Source organism: Lontra canadensis, unplaced genomic scaffold (assembly GCF_010015895.1).
Source record: "Lontra canadensis isolate GAN:19392208 unplaced genomic scaffold, GSC_riverotter_1.0 scaffold83, whole genome shotgun sequence".
NCBI classification, from domain to species: Eukaryota; Metazoa; Chordata; class Mammalia; order Carnivora; family Mustelidae; genus Lontra; species Lontra canadensis.
In genome coordinates this window covers 2850251-2876563 of record NW_022631077.1, presented here as the reverse complement: position 1 = coordinate 2876563, position 26313 = coordinate 2850251, and the positions used below count along the sequence as shown (strand labels likewise).

The following is a 26313-nucleotide window of genomic DNA, read 5'->3' as shown; positions in this document are numbered from 1 at the left end:
GGGGGGGGTGGGGTTATGGACATTGGGGAGGGTATGTGCAATGGTGAGTGCTGTGAAGTGTGTAAACTTGGTGATTCACAGACCTGTACTTCTGGGGGAAAAATATATATTATATGTTTATAAAAAATAAAATTAAAAAAAAAAAAGAAATAAGCAGAAGACATGAACACACATTTCTGCAAAGAAGACATCCAGATGGCCAACAGACACATTAAAAAGTGCTCCACATCACTCGGCATCAGGGAAATACAAATCAAAACCACAATGAGATACCACCTCACACCAGTCAGAATGGCTAAAATTAACAAGTCAGGAAATGACAGGTGCTGGTGAGGATGCAGAGAAAGGGGAACCCTCCTACACTGTTGGTGGGAATGCAAGCTATTGCAGCCACTCTGGAAAACAGCATGGAGGTTCCTCAAAAAGTTGAAAATAGAGCTACCCTATGACCCAGCAACTGCACTAATGGATATTTACCCTAAAGATACAAATGTAGTGACCCAAAAGGTCAAGTGCACCCAAATGTTTATAGCAGCAATGTCCACAATAATCAAACTATGGAAAGAACCTAGAGGTCCATCAACAGATGAATGGATAAAGAAGAGGTGGTACACACACACACACACACACACACACACATATGCACAATGGAATACTATGCAGCCATCAAAAGAAATTAACTCTTGCCATGTGTGATGACGTGGATGGAACTAGAGGGTATTATGCTTAGCAAAATAAGTCAATCAGAGAAAGACAACTGTCATATGATCTCCCTGATATGAGGAAGTTGAGAGGCAATGTGAGGGGCCTGGGGGGGTGGGGAAGGAAAGGAATAAATGAAACAAGGTGGGATCTGGAGGGAGACAAACCATAAGAGACTCTTAATCTCACAAAACAAACTGAGGGTTGCTGGGGGGAGGGGAGTAGGGAGAGGGTGGTTGGGTTGTGGACATTGGGGAGGGTATGTGTTATAGTGAGTGCTATGAAGTGTGTAAACCTGGCAATTCACAGACCTGTACCCCTGGGGCTAATAATACATTATATGTTAATAAAAAATTTTGAAACATTATTTGAGAAAATTGAAGAAAGAGCCCTTCCCAACATATTTTATTAGGCCAGCATAACTCAGGTACTAAAAATGGACAACACTGCAATAAAAAAGTTAAAATATCAATATCATTGATGAGGAAAGATGGAAAATATTAATCAAAATAGAATCCAACAACCTGAAAAAACAAAAATACATCAAAATCAAGTTGGATTCATTTTTTTTAAAAGCAAGGTTAATTTCATATTTAAATATAATATGCCATTATATACAAGAATAAAGAGAAAAATCACATATCAGTAGATGCAGAAAAAAAATTTGTTAAAATTTAATGTTCACTCATGATAAAATCCCTTAGCAAATTAGGAAAAGAAGGGAGTTTCCTTAATTCATATCTTCAGAAATATAACTTTTAAATAGTACAAGTAGCATACACAATAGTGACATATTAGCTGCTTTCTCTCTGAGACCAGGATGAACACAAGTATTTGTTCTGCCTATCTTAAAAACATTGTATCAGAGGCTGTAACCAGTGCAGTAAAGCAAATAACTAACAAACTTAATTTTTAAAAAAATTTATTTATTTATTTGAAAGAGAGAGAGAGAAAGAGAGAGGGAGAGCAGAAAGGGAGAGTGAGAGGGAGAAGCTGACTCCCTGGTGAGCAGAGATCCCAACTTGGGGCTCGATCTCAGGACTCTGAGACCATGATCCAAGCTGAAGGCAGATGTTTAACCAACTGAGCCACTCAGGCACCCTTCTAACTAAACTTAATGAAATAAAGGTATAGTGACCAAAATGAAGAAATAACAATTATTTATTCACAGATTATATGATTATGTCCATGAAAGTTAAAAAGAATCTAAAGATAAATGATTGGAAGGGTGCCTGGGTGGCTCAGTTGGTTAATCCTCTGCCTTCATCTCAGGTCATGATCTCAGGGTACTGGGATCGAGCCCCACATCGGTCTCTCTGCTCGGCAGGGAGCCTTCTTCTCCCTCTCTTTCTCTGCCTACTTGTGATCTCTCTCTCTTTCTCAAATAAATAAATAAAATCTTTAGAAAAAATCATTGGAATTAATAGATAAATTAATAAGTTTCTGGATATAAGTTCAGTATTCAAAAATTAATTGCATTTCTGCATAATGGCAATACATGATAAAATAAATATTTAAAAGATTCAATTTGCAGTAATATAGAATATCAAATACTTCAGACAAACTAACAAAATATGTACAACATCTTTATGTAGAATTTTATTATTGAGAAAAAGGAAAGAATACCTAATTTTTACAGTATTCTACTTATGTATAAGACTCAATATTTAAAGATGTCAGTTTTTACCAAATGATCTATGAGTCAAAGCAATTCCAATCATAATAACAATGGTGTGTTTGTGTGTGTGTGTGTGTTTGTGTGTGTGTTGTAACTTGATAAGCTGGTTCTAAACTTTATGTAGAAATGTATGGGGCCAAGAATAGTCTCATAGCTGAAGGAGAGCAAAATAGAAGGACTTTTCCTACTAGAAATCAAGAATTACTGAAAAGCCACAGTAGTTAGGATCATGTGGCATCAGATCAGAGAGAGACTAATAGATCAGTGGAACAGAACATAGAGCCTCTACCAATACTTCTACCAATCAAAGAAACTCACACATAACAGAGACATTTGATTATGATCAGGAAGGATGCACAGTGCCTGATAGGCTTCTGAACATTCTAGAGACCGCAAACACCACACCTGGGAAAACTGTTCCAACTCATACACAGGGACCTCAGGGCCTGCCAGCTCTGAGTGGAGCCAGAAAGCAAAAGGCTTTGGAGCAGGTCCAGACCATAGGACACACAGTCATGCCACCTGGGTCATATGACCTAGTCAACTTGACCTGCTATAGCAAAGTTGTCAGAGGAGGAAAAAGATGCTATGTGGCATTATGGCAATCCTCAATGAGAGAATCAGCACACAGATGCCTTGAATGTTAGAGGAATGTATTACAGAATAATCATAGACCTTTCTATAAATAGCTCCAAGTATGCTACTGGATCCTGGTTGAGACAGAACTTGATCTTGGACAGCAATTGGCTGTATTCCCAGAAGCTGAAGAAGCAGGTAGCCCAGACCCCATGTCATCAATCACTGCTACATCATTACCTCTCCTTTGCTTACATCTGCTGCCCTATATAGGATCCCTTATGATGGAGCTAGGCATCCTTAAGCCTAGCTCATGGATGGATTGGGTCTGTCGATGCTATGTAAAACTAGATGGTGGCTGTATTGGCCTGCACCCAGAGATTACATTGAAAGGCTTTGGTGAAAGAACACCCAAGACAGGATATCCAACAAGACATCTGGTTCTCTGCTTTGTGTGGACACAGTAGCTGGCTTTTCTATACATGTTATATAGGTTATAGTTATAGGTTATGATATACATATGGACCCATGAGCAGTGGCAAATTTCAGAAAAAAAGATTGGAAGATAGCAACTAGTTTTGCTTTCTTTATACCAGTACACTCTTTTAAACTTTTTCTTTAATTATTTCATCACAGAGTTAACACAACTGAAAACTCTCTCCTACCTAAAATCATTTCTATTGAAAAAAAAAAAAAGATTTCAAGTTGTGTTCATAAGAATAATCTCAGATTACTGTCAAATTTGTTTTGAACCTGATTACTGTAATTGTGACAAATAAGTATTGGTAAACCAAACTAATTTACATTTACCGCCTCATTGCATCAGATATTCATGGAGCTTTACAAATTTCCTGTGTTTGATAGCAAATAATGCATGCAATAAAAGTAGACTTTTTTTTTTATCCCCAAAGTCCTCTGGCTCATCTGTGTGGAGGCAGAGGATATCTCATTTATCTCTGAAACAAGGTAGCCTCATCAAAAGCCCTTGGGCAATCATAGACTGCATGTCCTCAGATGGCTTTGTAAGCAGTGTGTCAGAAAATTTACTTACAAAACAGGAGCATTAAACTTTAGCTTATTATATAGCTTTAAGAAGCTCAACTTTCAAACAATTTTCTGTTCTTTAAGACAACATGTAGTGTTTCACATTTTTATAATAAACTACCACCTGTACTTGGATCTTTTGATTCATGAATACTAATGTCTGATATTTAATGCTTGTCTCAAGAACTTTTCTTGGTCTACACCTGCACTGTCCAACATGGAACCCACTAGCAACACGTGACCTTAAAGCCCAGAAATGTAATTCACTGGACGAAATAGCAAGTCGATTTCAGTGACAAAGTAGAACAAATGCATAAAATACTTTGTCAATAATATTTATTTCAATTACATGTGAATTGACACTGTTATTTATTTATTTGAGAGAGAGAGAGAAATAACAAAAGAAAGCACAAGCAGGGGATGGGGGGGGAGGGAGAAGCAGATTCCCCACTGAGTAGGGAGCCCAATGCAGGACTTGATCCCAGGATCCTGGGGCCATGACCCGAGCCAAAGGCAGATGCTTAACCAAGTGAGCCACCCAGGGGCCCCGACACAATTTTTGATGTATTGGGTTAACTTAATCAGTATAAGCTCCTATAATTACTATGAATTTAGTGTAATATGCAAAATATTTGCACATATGGTCTTTAAGCTGTAATACTGTTGTGTATTTCATTAAATGTCCTACCGTTATTAAGTATTCAAGTCTAATTTTTATACCAGTTATTGTTTGTGTCTTTACCCTTTGATCTACATGCTAGCCCCACCGCTGTGAAGTGAGATGGGAAGACTGAGCAGAGGTCTGTGAAAAGAATAACAACAGTGAGAGCAAAAAGCAAAGTACATACCTCTAACTCAACCATAGTGAAAATAGAGAAACCTCAGTACTGCTCAGGCACCCATTCCAGAGAACTAGGGCTCACCTTTTCCCTTCTCCACTCTCTAGCCAGCTTTCCTACAATTCTGACTCTTAAATAACTCTCAAATCTGTTCCTTCATCCTCACGTAAATCGCTACTATCTTGGCAAAACCCCTTGTAATCTTTCCTGGAATTATTGCAGTGTCCGTGGCTTGGGTCCCAAATTCCAGTCCCCCTTGTCCTACTACTTATTTTTCAACTGTGGACCAACTGGTTTTTTTTTTTTCCTAAAATGCAAATTTGTTCAACTCCTTTATTAAAAAGTCCAGTAAACATCCTGACTTCCCACATGATAAAGTATACACTGCTTAAAAAGCATTAAAGTTTTCCCTTCTGCCACTCCCTTACTATCCCTTCCGCTGTCAGCCATGTGGGACTGATCTCCATTCCCCTAACCTGCTATGTCTGCCTACCCCTTTCAACCTGTGCTCACAGATATATTTGCCTGGGATGTCATCCCTGATCTGAATACTTTCCACCTGGCCAACTTCTACCATTCTGAAGGCATTATGGACTGAGTAGTGATACCACTAGCCCCATTCATATACGAACCCCTAACTCCCAAAGTAACTGTATTTGGAGATGAGCTTTTAAGAAGTAATGAGATCATAAAGGTGGGGCCCTGACCCCATAGGATTAATGTCTTTATAAGAAGAGACACCAGAGTGCTCTTTCTCTCCCCATTGTGTGAGGACACAGTGAGAATGTGGCCGTGGGAAAGCCAGGAACCAACTTTACTGGCATTCTGATATGAAATTCCCAGCCTCCAGAACTGGGAGAAATGAAATGTCTGTTGTTGAAGCCATTGGGTTATGCAGCCCGAGCTGACTGATACAGCAGGCTCTGCTCAAATTTCAGACCCTGGAGCGCATGCTCCAGTATCCAAGGCTAAGTAGCTCTCGATGACACGGAATCCATGAACACATTCATCATGGCCCATCATTTCATTTTCCTATACTACTTTTGTGAACTCCTTGAAGGCAAAGGAAGTCTTTTATTCATCTCTGTTTCAAAATCCCCAGGCTGTCATTTGTTTATTTTAATGTTGAGAGAGGTATGGAACAGAGATATTTGTTGGTTGATCATTTAGGAGTATTTTGTTAAAATCTTTCAAGGCAGCTAAAGAACACTTTGGGAAATACATTTCATGAAGAACTCTCATAAGTAACTTCCAGGGGTGCCTGGGTGGCTCAGTGGGTTAAGCCTCTGCCTTCGGCTCAGGTCATGATCTCAGGGTCCTGGGATCGAGCCCCATATCAGGCTCTCTGCTCAGCAGGGAGCCTGCTTTCCTCCCTCTCTCTCTGCCTGCCTCTCTGCCTACTTGTGATCTCTCTGTCTGTTAAATAAATAAATAAAATCTTAAAAAAAAAAAAAAAAGTAACTTCCAGCTTGAAGCCATCTGAGCAGAGGGAGTAACAGGGATCCTGAGCCAGCAAGCTGGCATAGCTGGGGAGGTTGTTCCCCGCTTCTTAGGAAGGGTACCAGCCACCAACCACACTTAGTTAATGCTCATGACAGGTGGAGTTATCCCAGTGAGGCAGCTGTGTGAAAGGGATTTGCTCCTTTGTTCCGTGACCTCAGAAGCAAAAGATTAATGACAAGGGACTAAGAAAGAATCTTCAGTCATTAAAACACCGTAATCCAGTCCCTCAGAGAAACACGAGATTGGGTCTTTCCGATGATCCCGTTTCTATACACACATATAATGAAACAAAACTTACTCAGTTTTCATACTTCCCCTTGCAAAAATAATGGGGTTGAGTGGTGTCAGACTTTTCTCATGCTTGACTAAGGCCGTATCATGTATTTCTCCCTTCAGATGATGTTTGTGAACTGAGTCAAGTTTTTGCTATTTCACGAGAGCCTGGGCAGTAGCGACATGAGATTTTCCGTGTTCTTGAACCTTTGCTTCTAGCTTCTTTGAATTTATCACATATCTTTCTTTTTCCATCTGTGGCTTACTTATTTGCTAGTTTCCCAGACATGCAGTATTAAATGAATTGTACAAATTAGACTTGGCAGATTTGGGGAGATTTCCGGAGTAGAGGGAACCCTCTGAGGGTTTACTGCTAAGTTACCTGCTATTGAGCTAAAAAGGCAGATTGCCCATGAGATCATACAGGCTTGTGCACAGATAGTCCTGGGTTAGAATCTGACTACCATTTGTTGGTTACGTGATCTTTGATAAGCTGCTTGACCTCTCTGAGCCTCAGAACCTGGAAACTGAAAACAATGGGGCTCATCTTGTAGTGTTGCAAAGACGAGAGACAGTAGGCACACAGTGTTTGGTGAATGTAGGCCCTCGGGAGATGTGAACTCTTATTAGTGATGTCACTTATTAGCTCATGCCCTTGGAAGGCATTTACCTCTAGTGGCAAGGAAGAATTAAAATGACTGAGGCATATGGGCAATCTGGGACACAAAAAACCCCCAAGGAACCATTATTTTCATCTAGAGGAGTATCTAAATCATTCATGATTTCCTTTTTTAATATCTCTAGGAATGGAAACTCTTAATACTTCACAAGGAATTTTCTTCTAGTGTTTCATCATCATAATGGTTAAGAAGTTCCTCCTCATATGCAGCAGAAATTGGCAAGCTCATTTCCTCAGATTCAGACCCCAAGGGATAAGGAGAACAGCTGTTGAGGTTCTCAATCCAGAAAATCTTCACCCTATTGAATCATCACTCCTTTCCTGTTTCCCCCTGAGTATGAATAGCCAAGGGCCTCAAACAGTTCCTGGTAGTCACTGGTCCCCATTGCTTTCTCATTTTTGATCCTTTCATATGAGGAGGGTTTACTTAATTCACATCTGGTTAAACATTTGTCTCTGTGCTCTTGGCAGAGTTGAATGATAACAGATTGTAAGGGAAGAATGTCTTCTCAAGGCTGTAGGAAAAGACAACTTATTTTGACGGTACACTAGCAAATCCCCTCTTTTATTAGAAAAGAGTTTCCTGTCATAATCAGGGGCTTTATGAAGGATTGTAGTATCTTTTGTGATGAATCATGATAAAACAACATGGTGGCTGAGAACATGTGTTCTGGAATTGTACAGACTTAGGTAGGAACCCCTGTTACTCCTCTTGCTATGTATGTGACCTTGTATGAATTACATAACCTCCCCAAGGCTCTGTTTTCTCCTCTCTAGAAAGGGAAAACTAACCTCTTGCGTTCCTGAGGTGATCCCCTCATTATCAATACATCACCCCCTCTCGGATCCAGGCTCACCTTCTGCAGATGCTCCACCTTAGGGGTCAGCATTCTTTTAAACATCTCTCCTTCACAGTGAGCTGGATGGTGGACTTTCTTAGGGCCATGACCTTCAGGGACACAACAGGTGGAAGGGGGCTCCCTGCTGCACAGTGGGTCCCAGCATGAGCGGGGAGAATCTGGTGGAGCTCTGCCCCCGGCCTCTTGCCTAGACCCTCCATCCAGCTGGCTGATCCCATGCTCTCTCAACACTCTGACCAGAGTCCTTAGGTCTCCTGCCCATGCTGACCCACAACTCCCTCTGCAGGCAAGGTGCGACTGGCCAGCCTACGCCTGTGGCTTCCTTCTGAGCCAGTGCTCTCTCTGCTGATCACCAGCACTCTGTGTGTACCCCAGAGAGCTATTTTTTGCTTGCCTAGTGACAGAGGCCCAGCTCTAGCTGGGACAAACTAGCAAACACTGCTATCTGAGGAGCTGAGCTACTTCCACAATGAAGTCTGGGAAGACTTCCCAGCCTTAGGAACGGGCCCTTTCAAGTCTGTCTTCTCTTTGGTTTCTCTCCTTCAGCCCTGGGTATAATACAGAGTGTCTTTGGGTCTTATAGTTACTCTTTTATCAGAATTTAATTATTATTTAAGTTAAACTTCTCTTGTTTAACTTACAATGTGGTTCCTTTCTGCTAATTGGAACCAAACTGATGGCACAGGAAACTGTCCCTCTCACATCTCTAGATGTGGGAGGTGTCATTAACATATGGTCCCATTGCTGTGCTCTGTTACACGACAGCGTCCTCACCAAAGCCACGTTTCCCACTGCCAATGACCAAGTGAGGCACAGACAGGAAGCCATATTTGTTCTTGGTTGATGTGGGCTCCTTGAATGTGGAACCTTGGCTCAGCGACTCTCCACAGAATTCCTTAAAAAGTGTGCTGTATTCTAAGACTTTTCCTACCCAGTCTGCCCTCCCTCCCATTCTTTTCCAGCTTGGCCTACATCTTGACCTTCCCAGCTCCTTTCCCATTCCCCTCAAATCTGTTTTCCCCTTACATCTCTTACAGATCTAATTCCACCTCACTGTCTGATCCTTGAAAGGCCAAAATAAACACAGTGACCATAGGGGTTAAATGAACTCATGGAGGTAAAGTGTGTAGTAGTGCTTGGAGATGTGTGTTGACCATGAGGCCGCCGAGGATGACAACAGTTAGCCGAAGTGTCAGCGCTCCTGCCTGTTGCTGTATCAATGCAGAGTAATATCTTGGTTTTCTCTGCTGAAGGGGCAATAATTATTGTTCTCACCATTGTTCAGGTACACAAATGTGCCGTGTGGCAACCTCTTTGATGGGTGGTATTTCTAAAACTTTCCAGTCATCCCCTTTCTTTAGAACATTGTTTTTCTGAGCAATAAACACAGTGCTAGCAAAAACCCTGTTTAGCAATTTGGAATACTGTGTAAGGATCTCCGTGTTTATGAACATTTTATTCCAACAAATTGAAGAAAAATGCAGTAATATGGTAAGACCTCAGCTTTTCATGTTGTCGGCCACTCTTTTCATCTCAGAAGCTTTTTGTAATTGTTGTTCCTCTGACTGAAACCTTGAAGAAGCAGCAGAAACTGATAGCAGGATCTGATCATTTTAGCCTCCCGTGGTCCTAATCTGGTATCCCTGGGTGCTTAGGGATTAGTTTCTCTGGTTTTTTTGTTTGTTTGTTTGTTTGTTTGTAGACAGATAAGAAAAACAATATTGGCTGTCCACAGTGTTTTTGAAATTGACTAAAATAATTATTTGTTTTCCTGGTTGTAATTCAGAGGTAACAAGAATGAATCTTTCTTCATCTCTGGAAACAGTATCCTGATCTGCTCATCCTTTATGCAGATGATGGAGTGTTTGTCCTACCTTATGGAAGGCAAAATAGTCAACAAGACATCTGGGACAGTTGGCCTTATTCTGTTTAATGTGACTTTGATACATGACACTGGTTTATCATTCCCAAGACTTCCCCGCCTGTGGCTCTAAAACACTCTTCAAGGACCAGGCCACTGAAGGATGTGCAGTCACTTTCCCTGCCTAATTCCAAGATGATTTGTTAGATTTCCAACTGCAAAATATTTGGCATCTGGTGCTTTGGTGGCCCGCGTGGGTGTGATGTGTAGTGTGTTATGAGTAACTGGTGCCAGTTTTTGACTAAGGTACTGACTGCTAGAGATTTTACTGTAAGTGAACAAGGAATAATTTCATAAGGTTTGGTTCTCCAGGGAGCCCAACGGGGTGCATTTGGGACTTTCCAGATTAAATCAGAGTCAGAGCCAGAGAATGTGGCTAAACATTTTGGCTCATTCAATCACAGCCTGTAGGTGCTGTGACTAGTAATATATATTCTGTAACCGCGATTCAAAGAGCAACAATTTAACCCCAGAAGGATAACCTGCATGGAGTGTGCTGTGGTACTTTATGGTAATTTATTCTTTCAGATATATTCTTGTTGCAGCAGAAGAGATAATTTTGGTAATCGGGAATATTTCTAGACTTGTATGCTCAGCCACATACACCATTAACATAAATACTTCTTTTCACTCAGACCCTGGAAATAGTAGCTGTGATTAATATGCTCCTCCATATGCTTTTTCATACCCTTTAAAAGAAAAAGATGATTTTAAAGAATTAAACGTGGATTGGAATTCAGTCTGTAATTGCACTAACAAATGGCATTTTAAAGGATGTAGCGGATAAACATTGTGCTAAACAGAAATGGCAGCTAAGAAATTGATTTCTTATGACAGAGAGAAGCTTTTTGCCTCCTCATTTTCAATGGAATGGAAAGAGGATTCTAAAATATGCGATATAATCAGGCTCTTTCTTGTCTTTGGCTGAGAGCCAAAACTATAGTTTTACACGGTCATGCTTGGTTCTGTCAGTTCCCTGCTTTGCCCGTCCTCCCCCTGCCCCTGCCTCACTCACAGTGATTCTCTTGTCTCCTGGCAGGAGCATGCTGGAGTTTGCAGGGACCACCCCCCTCCCCAGAGCCCCTATACCTTTACCGATGCTTCCAAGTCACTAAGAGAGCTGGGGCTCTCTTGGAAATTTAAACTATCCTCACTCAGCTACTCCCAACGGGAACTCAGTGGGTCGAGGAGAGGCTCAGAAATTCTCGAAGTGCCTCTTGAAAGCCCATGAATGGATTCATGCTGACTCCTGTTCAAATGGGTGAACCACATTTGAAAAAATGAATTAAAAGAGTCAATCAGCAATACATTTCTGAATGTATTCCCTCATGCTCCGGTAAGCCTTGTGTGCCAGTCTGATGTAAGTTGACTCATCTATACAATGCCCACTTCTGGGAAATTGTCTTCTATGAAGGGCAGTCAGTCTTGGAAAGGTTCAAATTCAAGGAGAAAAATGAATAATAAGCTACAGATAAGGCATTGGTTTAGAAGAGGTATTATTTCTGTCATATTCTGACATGACAGTGGCAGCTGATTTAGGACAACAAAGAGCGGGAGAAGACAAGCCAGAATCTCACATGATCCAGTTTGAGCTGTGCACGTTCCACTCTGGTGTGCGAATGAGAGAGCCATCCCAGAGTCTGCCGAGAGGCCTTGACTAACTTCTGCTCTCTGGTCTCGATCAGCTCATTGTCGCCTGTAGTCCTCATGTTATGACAGTCAGCAAATTTGCCATACTTGTCCAACCTCCGTTGTACCTGGCAGACTATAAGCCTCATGAAGGCAGGGCTCTGATTTGCTTATTGCTGGGTCCTCATAGCTAATGTGTCTGTGCCTATGAGTGCTCAGTCCATGCTGAATAAATGATATTAATACTGGGAGCAGATACCAGTGGGCAGTGACCAGTGGAGAGGAAAATGGAAGGTCAGAGTAGAAGCAGGGCATGAGTCCCAGGCCAGGAGCACGGGAGGCATGAGAGGGTAGGAGCAAGCCATCACAGTCATTGGGAAAGGGCTGCCCAAAGCATAGCCAGGAGACCCCAGCCTGGGGATAACTGGGACTGGAGACCAGGGCAGGGCCAGGACCCAGCTGATGGCAACAAGATGATCCAAGATAAGCCAAGTTAACGGGTAGGATTCAAAGAGGCCCAGTAGAGAGAGAACAAAGGATGTGGAGCCAAGATCCAGGCTCAGCTTGATGCTCTGTCTATAATAAAAACATGTACCTGGATCATGGGATGTTGGGGTGTTAATTATCAACAGGTGGCAGGAGTGATGACCTTGTGATCCCATTTTTTGGGTCCCAGTCCTGGCTCTGTCACTTAACAGTTACAAGCAGGTCAGTTAACCATGCTTCATCTCACGCTGCTCCATGGAAAAATGGTTAGAATACAGATCTTACCAAATAAAATAATAGTTTATGCCTATTATCAAGGCTATGTGAACATTAGTAAGGAAAATTACATTATAAGAATATACTTTAAAGTATTCACCCCAGGGGCACCTGGGTGGCTCAGTCCTTGAGTGTTCCACTCGGTTTCAGCTCAGGTCATGACCCCAAGGTCATGGGATTGAGCCCTGCTATGGGCTCGTGCTCAGTGGAGAGTCTGCTTGAGATTCCTTTTTCTCCCTCTGCCTCTGCCCCTCCCCCTTCTCTCTCTCTCTCTCTCTCATAAGTAAATATTTTAAATAAGTAAGTAATTTACCATGAGTCAACTCAGTCATTCTCTTGCAGCCCCAAATGGTTCAGATATCAATTTTCATTGGGTCCTCTTGGAAAAACTGCATTGACTCTTCTGTGCCTTCTCTCTTACCTTCAAGTGCAGGAATAGATTTTGGAAAGTATCCCCAGAGCCTGAAGGGGTAGAGAAGCAAGACTGAGGGAGGTGTCCATCTCAAGACCATATCCCCAAGGATTGGTGGAGAGGAGCCAGGGCACCCTGGGCAGGAGAGCCACCCTGCCCCTCCCCCAACCTCCCTCTCCCTCCCACCTCTGCTGTTCTTCCAAAAAGGAGGGATGTGTGCGTGTGTGTGTGTGTGTGTGTGCATATGTGTGTGTGTGTGTGTGTGTAGACACCAGACTCCCCCAGGGGTTAGGATTCATTGGCCCATTATTTGTTCACTCACTTATTCCACAAATATTTGTGAACCCTTGCTACATGCTCCACTGTTTGGTAAGCCCTGGGGAGACAGTTGAAAACCATCAGTTGGGCCTCAGCTTCAACCAGCAGGCAGACCCCAGACAGAACCTCACTCTCCAGTTGGTGGACTGCTACCTTCTCTTGAGGGACTCATGCCGATTTGTGCTTATTTGTGGTTCTGATGAACTTGAATTCATCACCCCACGTTATTTCACAGAAGGCTTTCCTTCTTTTACGTATTTATATACATACCCCCTACCCTCCCTTTCCTTTCCAGTTTGTGCCCGGTTGCTTAAGGAAAATCTCTCCTTTCCATAACCTTAACTAAAGCTATAAACACACATGTATGGGTAATTATCCCTCTATATCAAAGGAGAGGAAATCCATATAAAATTAGGAAGGAAAAAACTTTGTAATAGACAGAACAGATTTTCATAATTTTTGCACTAATCTGTTTCATTACTTCTGGTTAATTTCTTTCTATCACAAGAAACTGCCTTTAAGGTCATTGTTAACTATTTCAAATACAAATTTACTTGTTTAGGCTTCGTACTATTTTTGTTGTTGTTTCATTTAAAATACATAATATTTTGGCAACTCTAGGACTGCTCACGAGTTTTAGGGGTTCCTCTGAGGCTCCAAGCAGCATCATTTACTACTCTCGTTGAATAGAAAAATGTGTTTCAAATTTGAGAGGCATGCCAGTGGCAAGCAGGAGTTTTAGCTCATTAGAGAATAAATTGTAAAATTGATTTGAAAATGTATGGATATAAATCTATATAAATCTATAAAATACTGGCACTTCCATGCGGTTTCAAAACAGATCTCTCTTTTATATATTAATTCTTCTGTTTTCACATTCTGTGGGCGCCATCGTCCTAACAGCTGGGGCAACAATAGTCAGCTCAGGACCTGCATAAGACCCTACAATAGAAGTAAAAAAAAAATAAATAAATAAATAAATAAAAAAATCTCAGAATGCACTCTGCCAAAGAATGTCCCTAAAACCATCCAAACAAAACAGCTGGCAATGGGCTAGACTTTCTGAATTGATCCTGGATCCAACAAACCGAGGGTACACAGTTGTTGTTTAGCTTTTTTGTGTGTGTTCAGATATTTACGTATTCTATGGGTTTTGGAGAGCGTACGTTTTAAAATTTCTGAGTCTCGTATTGTACATCATGTATATTTTTTATGGAACAAGGCATTTAAAGCAGGAGGGGCTTTGAAACCAGGAAAGCTTATCTTCTGAAATTTTTGTCATTCCCTCTTTCCAGATGGATCCCTAAGTATTTGCCAGGAACACTGCCTTTATTCACAACTTAGGATACAAATACATAGGGAACCATAACAATTGTTCACACTAAAACTATTTTCTGCAGTTACTAACAGAAAAAACAGAAAGGCTAGGAAAACACATATTCATCAAAATAGCAGATTTTTTTTTCTTTGTGAGCTGTAATTAGTTCCCATGCCAATTTCTATTCTCTGAATTGTATACTAGTTGATAGGCATTTAAAAATTTTTTTTTTTTTTGGTGAGAGAAAAATGAATGTATTAAACTCATAGGCATACCCTGACCAGATTGCCAATTAGTTTCTCTGGAATGCATCAGTAAATAACACAGTCTTTCTGAAAGAGGAGGTCCATTTTCTTAGAAACATTGATTTGGAAACATTAATTTCCACACTTCTCGCACCTTTGTATATTTTGGTATGTGTTAGGCCTTGCAATGTCACTAGAGAAGAATAACCAGACCTTCTTTGAATACCATACACATACACTGCATGTTAACAGCTGTCATTGCAGGGTAAAACAAGAATTATTTCATTGCAGCAACCCCCTCCTACACACCATTCCCCCTTTTTTCACACCAGTAAAGTGGAATTTATAATTAATATGGAAATTTGATTCCATTTTAAAATAAAAACCATCAAGCACTTCCTATGTGCTAGACACTATCATAGGCGAGTAAGAAATAAACATAGTAGAATTCCTGCCTCAGGAGCCCGTGGAAGAGTCCTGTAACCAATGGGAGCCTTCTGCCCTCCCTGAAGGGGACAGTGGCACCTGCCACCTTTAGCTCACAGACACAGTATGGGGCTTTAGGCCCAGTGCTGCCAAATGTTCTGATTTTTTTCCCCAAGAAACATAAAAAATGGGGTTTTAAAGTACAGTTATTGATTTCAAATATTGATTTTTAAAAAAGTTTAAAAACCTCTGCAGGACAACAATCCATATCTGTCTGAGAGATTAGGCTCACATTTGCTTTAAAAAATATTTAACTTTATAAAATAGTTAATACATGCGCTTAGCTAAAAATCCAAAAGGAGCAAAGAGTTATAGAGTGAAAAGGAGTCTCCCTCCCAATCCCTTCCCTGTCTTACTGCCTTCCCAGAGGCATTCCCACACCAGTGTCCCCCAGACCTTCCAGCTGTCTTCAGGCTGCATACATCTCTAAGCCTAGGCACACAGTCTTTCTGCGCACACCAATGGTGATACTGTATCCACAGTCTTCACACTTCACTTTTCTCACTAACTGCACTGTACATTATCACAATCGCTCCAAGCCAACTTATACAGAATTGCATTCTGTATCATTGTCCATCATCTGGAGGCATCCTATCATCTAACCGGTGCCTTGCTGACAGTGGTGTTGCCTGTCTTTGCAACTGCAAACCATGTTTCAAGGACTCATCTTTTTGCATATAATGTTATGCGAGTGAGTATATCTGCAACCTGCATTCTTAAATTCCTTCCAGCAGAAATTCTCAACCTGCCTGTATAGAGGAATCTCCCAGGGTGCTTAAAACTGCAAGTGGGTAGGTCCCTCCACAAAGATTCAGATTATTCCCTGGCCATCAGGAATTTTTAAAGGACCAGGTGATGCTAAAGGGCAATCTGTGTTGAGAAGACTGCCTTCCAGACTAGCCCAGGTCATGCATCCCCCAAAAGGACAAGTGCTTCCCTGCCAGCAAGAGCCTACAGAGCTCCCATGTGTACTTTTTGTCCACCCGAGCAGTAAAAATCCGTGTGTCATGGTAGTTCTAATTGCTTTTTAAAAAAAAATTCTACAAGAGCAATTGAACAGGGGTGCCTGGGTGGCTCAGTTGGTTAAGCATCTGCCTTCAGCTCAGGTCATGATCCCAGGGTCTTGGGATCGAGTCCTATTTCCATTTCCTTGCTCAGTGGTGAGTCTGCTTCTCCCTCTGACTGCTGCTCCCCTGCTTTTGTGCTTGCACGCTCTCTCTCTCTCTCTCTCTGACAAATAAGTAAATAAATAAATATATCTTTTTAAAAAAGAGCAGTTGAACACATTCTCATATTTGTATTAGTTTTTTAGTGAACTGTATGAAAACACATTTTGCCCATTAATGATCATATTGTTGGTCATTCTCCTTACATATTAAAGAAATTAGTTCTTTCCAGAATAACTTTTTAAAAAAAATTATTTTCTAACTTGTCATTGTCTTGACTTCGCTTATGGCATTTTTCTCTGTGAGGAATATTTTCATGTCACCAAATTTATCAAAAAAGTGTTGGCTTCTGAGTTTTGCATCACACTGAGAAAAATCCTCTTCATTCTGAGATTATGTTTTCAAAGAGAATATTTTATGGCTTCCTCCAGAATGTTAATGGTTTTATTTTTGACATTTAAAACTTTTATTCATCAGAATTCTGCACTTATTTTGGCATAAGTACGTGGTATGGCTCCAGCTTTGTTATTTTTTCCAGACGCTCAGATACCATAGAGGGAATAATCAATTTCCCCCAACACTTGAATCAAATTGTTGTTTTTATCACTTACTAAATCACCTTATGTATTTGAGTCTAATCCAGGACTTTTATTCCATTTCTCTGATCAATCTACCTGTGCACTAGAACCATACTATGTTTTGTTAGATTATAGATTTGTAGTATGTTATAATAAATGATGCCTTATTATTCTTACTCTTCAAAAATGCTCTCATTTTCTTATTTACTATTTTTCTTTATTAACTTTAGAACCAGCTTTTCTAGTTCCACAATAATCCAGTTGTATTTTTACAAAGCAGTGTGTGTAATTCATTTAATTTGGGGGGAATAGAGCACACATGATCTATGTCTTCCTAACTTCGACCCTCATTTCTGTTTTCTCCCTTATTCTGAAAATTCCAGCTCTGATTAGTAGACTTGAAGTTCCACAAACCAATCATGTTTACCTCTAAATCTTTCAATTAGTTGAAAGAATTGAAGGCAAGATCATGAAACACCTTCCCCTCTCCAGGCTTGCTACTGCCTGCTCTGGCTCTTCTTAGCTTGGACGCCCTATCTTTTATCTTCTCAGAAGACTTTGTTGTTCTCCACGGACCAATTAACGCAAGGTATTACAAATGTCTGTTTCCTGGTGTAAGGGAGGAGGGTCCCAATGTATGAAATGTTAGACTCAGGTGTGCAAAAATATCATAATTTTTTTTTCTGTAACTGACCTCATCTTACTTTAAAACTTCTGTACCAGCTGTGAATGGAGAGGAAAACACGTTTAAGCTTGCTAGCTAATGTGCCACTTTTAATTTTAGAAAGTTTTGAGAGTATTTAATCAATGCAAAGCTCAAACTTCCTTCAGGGTTGTCTCTCAAGGTTCTTCCCTCATGGTCTTTTCCCCTGAGGGGATCTGAGTGGAGGAAGGGTTTACAGTGATCACAGAAGAGCTCTCGGCACAGAATGCTGCTCCTTCTGGGCATCCTGCAGTGGTGTCCACTGCGGTGTGGCCAGTGCCTTCTGCTAGTTTTGAACTTTGTGCCGGTGTGCCCTGCTGGCCATGACTCACAGACCCTCGGTTTGTGACGGTTCCTACACTCTGCAGCCTTCCCACCTAACCCAACACCTTTCCTGTGACTTCTGCTCCTCCTGTCTAGGATGGGCTTTTATTTGAGCCTACTGAGCCTGAGCCTACCTTTTTGCTCTGCCTGTTGGCCACAACACTCGGCTGAGGACATGGACTGTCTTAAAATTTCACTTGGGGGATGCTAGGGCTGGCTCTGGGTGTCTCTGGATTCCCTTGAAACATCCAGGCTCCTTCACTCTGTGACCTTGGTCAGGTTAGTTCATTTCTATGCCTCTATTTCCTCAGCTATAAAACAGGGATGAAAATAGTACCTAAGTCATCATGCCATTCTGAAAAGCAAATACATGCACTCGATAAATACTTGCTATTTTGAAAATTATACTACTCTGCTTCCGCCTTGAAGATTACAGAACCTCACTTCCCAAGTGTTTATCGATTGATTTGGTATCTTTTTTTTAAGATTTTATTTATTTATTTGACACACAAAGAGAGAAATCACAAGTAGGCAGAGAGACAGGCAGAGAGAGGAGGGGGGGGGAAGTAGGCTTCCTGCTGAGCAGAAAGCCAGATGCTGGACTCGATTTCAGGACCCTGAGATCATGACCTAAGCCAAAGGCAGAGGCTTAACCCACTGAGCCATCCAGGTGCCCTCACTGATTTGGTATCTTGACTGATTTCTTACAGCAAGTGAATAAGGTAGTTTTTAAATTCCTCCCATTATATTTAGATTAAAAAGTACATTTTTTTGTACTTATACTAGAGACTTTTCATTTGGGTACAAAATTATTTAAAAAATTAACTTACGCAAAGGTGCCTGGGTGGCTTAGTGTGTTAATGGCCCAATGCCTGGTTTTGGCTCAGGTCATGATTTCAGGGTAGTGAGATGGATCCTGCTTAAGATTCTCTCTTTCCCTCTTCTCTGCCTCTTGCCCCCAACTCCTGCACATATGCCCCTATGTGCTCTCTCTCTCTCTCTCAAAACAAACAAACAAACAAACTTATGCAGAGTCCTCCACTTATGAATCTGATAGACTAAGACCCTACTGGACAATTCCCTCCCTTGCAGAAAACCACCATGGAAGCAGGTCATAGGAAAAGAGACCTGATAATGTTAAACAGCAAACTGAAGCCCAGACTAATGGGGAGTGTGCATGTGTTTCCCGGAAGGTGGATCTATCTGGTCAAGTTTCCATTTCCATGGCTTTTAGTAGTCATGGGGATAAGTATGGTCTGCCTGGCTCACACAGCAGTGGCAGGGGTACTTTTCCTGAGAAACCATAGTGAAGCCAGGAAACTGAATGCAAGTAGGTGTAAGGAAAGGAAAGAGGTTAGAGGAGGGAATCCCCAGTGTCTGTCCAACAGTGTTTCTGAGTGTCCCCAGAAACATGCATGCATGGAAAAGACTCAAAACAGCTCAGTGAAAGACAAAAGATCTGAACTGAAACAGAACTGCTGTCCAAGCAACCATCTGCACTTCAAGACAGCCAAGAAAACTCCCTCCTAAAACAAAGAAAATAACACTATCAGAGAAAAAAGTAGGTATCCAGGATCTGTTAACCTTCACAGGGTCTAAGATGCACTCAAAATTTTCCAATGTACAAAGATCCCCCCAATGAAACACATTCGTAAGGAAAAGACAATGAATTGTGCCTGACCTGGAGATGAACAAGTTGCTGAAATGAACAGATAAAGATATTAAAGCAGCTATTATAACAACAGTCAATGAAGTAAGACAGAACGTGTTTTTAGTAATTGAGAATCTCAGCAGAAAAGTGAGAAGTCTTTGCAGAAAAATAAAAACAATAAAGTCAGAAGCAAATGGAAGCTAAAGACCTGAAAATTAGAATTATGAAAAAAAATTCCCCGAAAAAACTTAATAGTCAAAGAGATGGCAGAGGAAATAGTAAGTGAACTCAAAGACAGAGCAATAGAAATGACCAAAAATGAAAAATAAGAAAAACCAGATTTTGAAAAATAAACAATATCTTGTTAACTGGACAAAATAATCAAACATAATAAAAATCAAAAATAATAAAAAATCAAACATAATAAAATAACAAAAATAATCAAACACACAGGAATGCCTGTATGAGAAGGAGAAGAGAGAGAAAATGGGACAGGAAAAAAAAATGAGGACATAATCGCTGAATACTTACTAAATTTGATGAAAGATAAAAATGTTTAGGTACAACATGCTATACAAACAACAACCACAGTGAACACAGAAAATCCAAGGTTAAGTCAAACCATGGCACATTGTTAAAAGCCAAAGATAAGGAACAAATCTTGAACACTGACACATTGCATATAGAGAAACAGTGATGGTTAAATAGGTACCTTCTCATCAGAAATCCTTGAAGACAGAAAAGAATAGAATAACCTTCTGAAAATGCTGAAAGAAAAACAACTGTCAAACTAGAATTCTGTATTTATTGAAAATATCATTTAAGAATGAAGGCAACTGCCCAAAGCAGTGGTATATTCTCTTAGATTTCTCGGCAAAAACGTCCACCTGGGGCCAGAGCCAGATATTGTTTCAGGGATAATGGTGAGGTGTTCTGGAACATTCTTGATGCTTTTCAATTCAATTGGACATTCTGCTTATTGGGATTGGCATGGGTGAAGGACCAAATACAGCATTATCTTTTGAAAAGGGGCCATATATATAGATATAGGAAAAGATAAAAGAATGCAACAGATCTGCAATCAAAGACCTCATAGTGATAGCCATGGGAAATCACATGAAAGATTCATCAGTGGAGGAGGATGCATAACTGGATCAATAAGCAAAAGGAAAACGTCATTGCATGCTGAAATTCTCAGTGCAGGGTAAGCGGATTGAAAGTAAAAAGAAATGTTCAGATAAGATACACTCTACTTAGGACATCCTCACTGTCTGTCTTATGATTTTTTTCTTTTTCTATTTGAGATGTAATATATAATATATAAATATGAAGTCTAAGAAAATGGCACTTCTCTGACCAGCACAGTGGGCACAAGAAGAGATAATATTTGATGTTGAAGTATGAGGATAGAATCTTCATTTGGAGGAGGGGTGGGCAGGAGAGGGAAAAAAAACCTTATCATATAGGAAGAAAACATATACAAAGCACAATGTCACTTCAGTTAAGCATTCTACCTCATTAAGAAGTTTAAAAAGTCTTTAAAGGCAAGACTTAAGATATCTACTTAATCTGTATTCTTTACACACAGTATTTTTCAAAAATGAGACCAAAGAAAAGACATTTTCAAATAAAATAAAATTAAGATAATTTGTCACCAGAAGACTTGCATTACAAAAAAGCTAAAGGACATTCTTTAGGTTAAAAGAAAATGACAGCAGATGGAAACTTGAATCCTCAGGAAAAAAAGAAGAGCACTGGAAATAATGACTATCTGGATGATACAAAAGACTGTTTGGGTCCCCCTTTACTTCCAGTTTCTTTGCAAACAACTGAACGGTGTAAAGAAAAATATAATCTTTCTTGTAAGGTTTATAACATACATAGTTTTAACACAGATAACAACTATTATTGTAGTAGTAATATTTGTAGTAGTAATATTGTAGTAGTAATATTCTAGTAAGAGGACAATGAAAATTTAAGAGTGCTTATTATAATTCTTAGTGAAAACACTGGAAAAGCTGCAAAGAAACACAGCAAAAGAGCAGAAATATTAAACTGGAATTATGAAAATATTCAAACAATCTTAAAAGCAGAAAAAGAGAAATAAGAGAACAAAAAAGCAGGGGAGACAAATAGATGCTTAAATAATAGACCCAACTAAGCTATATTTATAATTATAATAAATGTTAATGGATTCAACATTCCAAAAGTTTGTCAGAATGGGTTATAAAACAAACAAAAACCAAACATTTTCTACCAGGATTCCATTTTAATATAGAGATGCAGAGATGGAAAAAGGATATGCAATGCAAACAAAAAGTATAAGGGTGCTTAAAGGTCTTCATTAATATCAAATAAAATAGATTTTAACAATATTGTGTTGCAAGAGATAAAGGCACTTAATGAAGATAAAAGGTCAATTCATCAGAAATATATAACAATTATAAATGTGTGTGCACCCAAAACATGCAGCAAATTTGATGAAATCGAGAGAAGAAGCAGTCAATTCTACATCAGTTGGAGAATTAAACAGCTTTCTCTTAGAGATTGATAAAATTAGATGAAGTCATCAGAGATGTACAATATCCAAACAAGGTTATCAATCACTTTGATTTAAATGATACTTATGGCATACTACTCCGCCACTGGCAGAATAAATATTTCACCTTCTTTTGAAATGCAGCTATAGTTCACTAAGATTCACTGAGATTTTCTGACCCACAAAATAAGCCCTAGCGAATTTAAATAGATTTAAATCATATCAAGTAGGTTCTCTGAACACAGTAGAATTAAATTAGAAATATTAAAATAAGACAACTAGGAAAACCCAAAATATCCTGAAAATTAAATGACACACTTCTAATGAACTGGATCAAAGAAAAATATCACAAGAGAAGTTAAGAAACACATAGAGCTAAAGTAGGACATAAAGGAAAAAAAACTGATAGCATTAAATGTCTATATTAGGAAGAAAAAGTCCCAAATAAATGATCAAAGTAAGCTTCTACCATAAGGGGAATGAATTTAACCCAGAACAAGCTAAAAAGAAGGAAATAAAGGTAAGCACTGGTATCAATAAAATAGAAAACAGAAAAATAGTAGCTAAAACTCTTCAAACTAAAAGCTAATGTTTGGAAAGACTAATGTAACAGATAAACCTCTAGCTGGATTCGTTAGGGAAAAAGAAAGCAAACAAATTAGCAATAGAAGGAATAAAAGCAAGGGAACCACTGCAGAACCTCTAGCTATTAAAAAAATAAGAAGGAAATTTTATGGACTTCATGCCAATGAATTAGACGACCTAGATGAAATGGATAAACTCCTTGAAAGACACAAATGACAAAAACCAGAACAAGAAGAGAGAGCAAACATGAGTACCATTATCTCAATTTAAAAATTGACTTTGTAATTAAAAAACAATTTCACAAATATCTTTTCTCCTTGGCACACCACTGAAGATCCTGGGGTTGTCATGGGCCAGCTCCCTACCTCATGTTAACAGAACTGTAAGAACAAGCCATATCCAAACTTTTGTTTCTGCAGAGGTGTCCCTGATGCCAAGATCTGCATCTTTGACCTAGGGTGAAAGACAGCAGAAGTGGATGAGTGCCCATATGTGGTCTTATGGTGTCAGATAAATATGAGCAGCTCTCCTCTAAACTTGCAGGCTGCAAGTATTTGTGCCAATAAGTACATGGTGAAAAGCTGTAGAAAAGATGTTTTTCACATTCGCCTCTTCCACGTCATCCATATCAACAAGATGTTGTCCTGTGCTGGGGTTGACGTGCTCTGAACAGGTATGCTATGTGGGGTGATTTTGAAAAGCCCCAAGGCACAGTGGCCAGATCCCATATCGACCTAGTCACTGTGTCCATCTGTACCAAGCTGCAGGACAAGAAGCGTGTAATTGGGGGTCTATACAGAGCCAAGTTCAAGTTCCCTGGACTTTTCAAGATCCAATTTTACTAAGTCTAATGTGGAGGAATTTGAAGACATCATGGTTGAAAAGTAGTTCATCCCAGATGGCTTGTGGGCCATCTACATGGCACCCCTATTTGTGGCCTCCTGGACAAATGGTGGGCTCTGTACTCATGAGAACCTCAGCACTGCCCCCTCCTTATTAATGCCCACCAATAAGTCCTAATTCCTGTTAAAAAACCTCCAATAATTTTACAAATAAAATCCAGCTAATTTCACAGTTGAAGCCTATCAAATATTTAAGGAAGACATTATATCAATCCTATACAAACTCTTTCAGAAAAACAGAAGGAAAGGAAACACTACCTAATTCATTTTATGAAAGCAAGTTTTAACCTGATTCCAAAGCCAAAGATCTCAAAGGGTGAAAACTATAGACTAATATCTCTCAGGAACATAAATGCAGAAATGATTGATCAGATATTAGATTAGAAAATCAAATCCAGAAAAAAAAATATGTGTGTGTGTGTGTGTGTATATATATATATATATATATATATATATATATATATGGATGATACATCTCGAACAAGTAGAATTCATCCTGGAAATGCAAGGCTTGTTCAGTATTTAAACAATGTAAATCTACTATATTAATAGAATAAATATCAAAAATATAATTATTCCAATAGATATAGAAAAAGCATCTGATAAAATTTAACAGCAAAAACATGGACCAAACTAGAAATAGATATGAACTTCCTCAATATGACTAAAGGCATGCAAAAAAAACCTACAACTAATATACTTAGTGATGAAAGACTTAATGTTTTCAAGATTAAAAACATAGCAAATATTTTGATTTTCAACACTACTATTTAACATTGCACTGGAGATCCTGGCCAATGCAGTAAAATAAGAAAAAGTAAAAAAGAAGGCCTATAGATGAGAAAAGAAGCAGTAAAATTTTTCTTATTTGCAGAGGACAGGAATCTACAAAAAGGCTATTAGAACTAATAAGTGTATTTAGCAAGGTTGCATGATACAAAGCCAATATATAATAGCAGTTGAAATTCTAGATATAACATAAATTAAAAATGAAATAATTAAAAAAACCACTTCATTTCCAATAGCATCAAATGTATTTAGGAATATAGTTAAAGAAAGACACACAAGGCCTTTATACAAAAACTAGAATTATTTGCATAGGAAAACTAAAATAGACCTTAATGGAAAGGTGTACCAGGTTTATGGATCGGATTGGAAGGCTTGACATTGTTAAGGTAGTATCTTCCCTAAGTAGACCTGTAGATTTGATGTAATTCCAATCAAAATCTTAACTGGCTGCTTTTGAAACAGAATGACAAGATAATTCTAAATTTATATGGAAAGGAAAGAGACCCAGAATAGCCAAAATAATTTCAATAAAGAAGAAAAAGTGAACTTAAACATTACCTAATTTAAGTCTTACTATAAATGTACAGTGATCAAGATAGTATGTTCAAGTGTACGGCTAGACATACAAATAAATGGGACAGAATAGAATATCCCAACATAAACTTTTGTGGTCAATTAAAAAAATGCCAGATTCAATGAGAAAAAGATAATTTTGTTTTTCAAAAAAAATGTTGCTTGAACACCTGGATCTCTGTTTGCGGAAAAAAGTAATCTTTGATCACTGAATCAAAGTACACGCTCAAATTAACTCAGAATGTATCATCATCTAAATATAAGACCTAAATGATAAACCTTCAAAAACAAAACATAGGAAGAAATCTAGGTGGTATCATGTTAGACAAAGTTTTCTTAAACAGGTATAAAAAGCCCAAACTATAACACACACAAAAATTGTAAAATGGACTTCATTAAGGTGAAATCACTTTCTCTTTCAAAGATATAAATGAAGGGAAAAAGGCAAGCCACAGTCATATTCAGAAAAATAATTGTGAAACATATGTTTGACATCAAGAATTCTTATAATTCAATAATAAGACTAATAATCCAATAGAAAATAGAACAAATATTTGAATAGATGCATTATAAAAGATGATATATCAATGGATATTTGAATATGCTCAACATCATTAGTCATCAGAGAAATGAAACTTAAACAAATAGTGAGATACTACCATATACCCACTAGAGTAGCAAAGGTTAAGAAGCCTAATAATACCAAGTATGGGTGAGGATGTGTAGCAAGTAGACTTCACACATTGCTGGTGAGAATGCAAAATAGGTTCACATGCTTTGGAAAACAATATGGCGGCATCTTATAAATTCAAACAAAAATATGCTACCAACCCCACAACTCCACTTCTAGGCATTGCTTAAGAGAAATAAAAACATATGTTCACACAAAGACATGTATGTAAGTAAATAAGTTCAGAGCAGCATTACTCATAATAACAAAAACCTGGAAGCAGTCCAAATATTCAGCTAATGAATGGATAAGCAAAGTCTTGTATATCCAAATGTGGAACAACAAAAATACTAATACAAAAAACATGAACGGCTCTTGAAACCATTTTGCTAAGTGAGAAAAGTTAAACACAACAAACTACATAATGGATGATTCTATAAATATTAAATTCCAAAAACAACAAAGCTAAGGTGATTTCATGGGCTGGGTGGGAGAAGAGGGAATTAACTGACAAAGGACAAGACGAAAAGGTTTAGGTAGGGAGAAATGTTGTATAAGTGATTTTGGTGGTAGTTATGCAACTGTTTA

General features: G+C 39.0%; 1 pseudogene; it reads left to right on the top strand.

Moving 5' to 3' along the window:
* The first annotated feature begins 23139 nt into the window (after positions 1 to 23139).
* LOC116882349 lies at positions 23140 to 23762 on the top strand (annotated as a pseudogene).
* The last annotated feature ends 2551 nt before the right edge of the window (positions 23763 to 26313 follow it).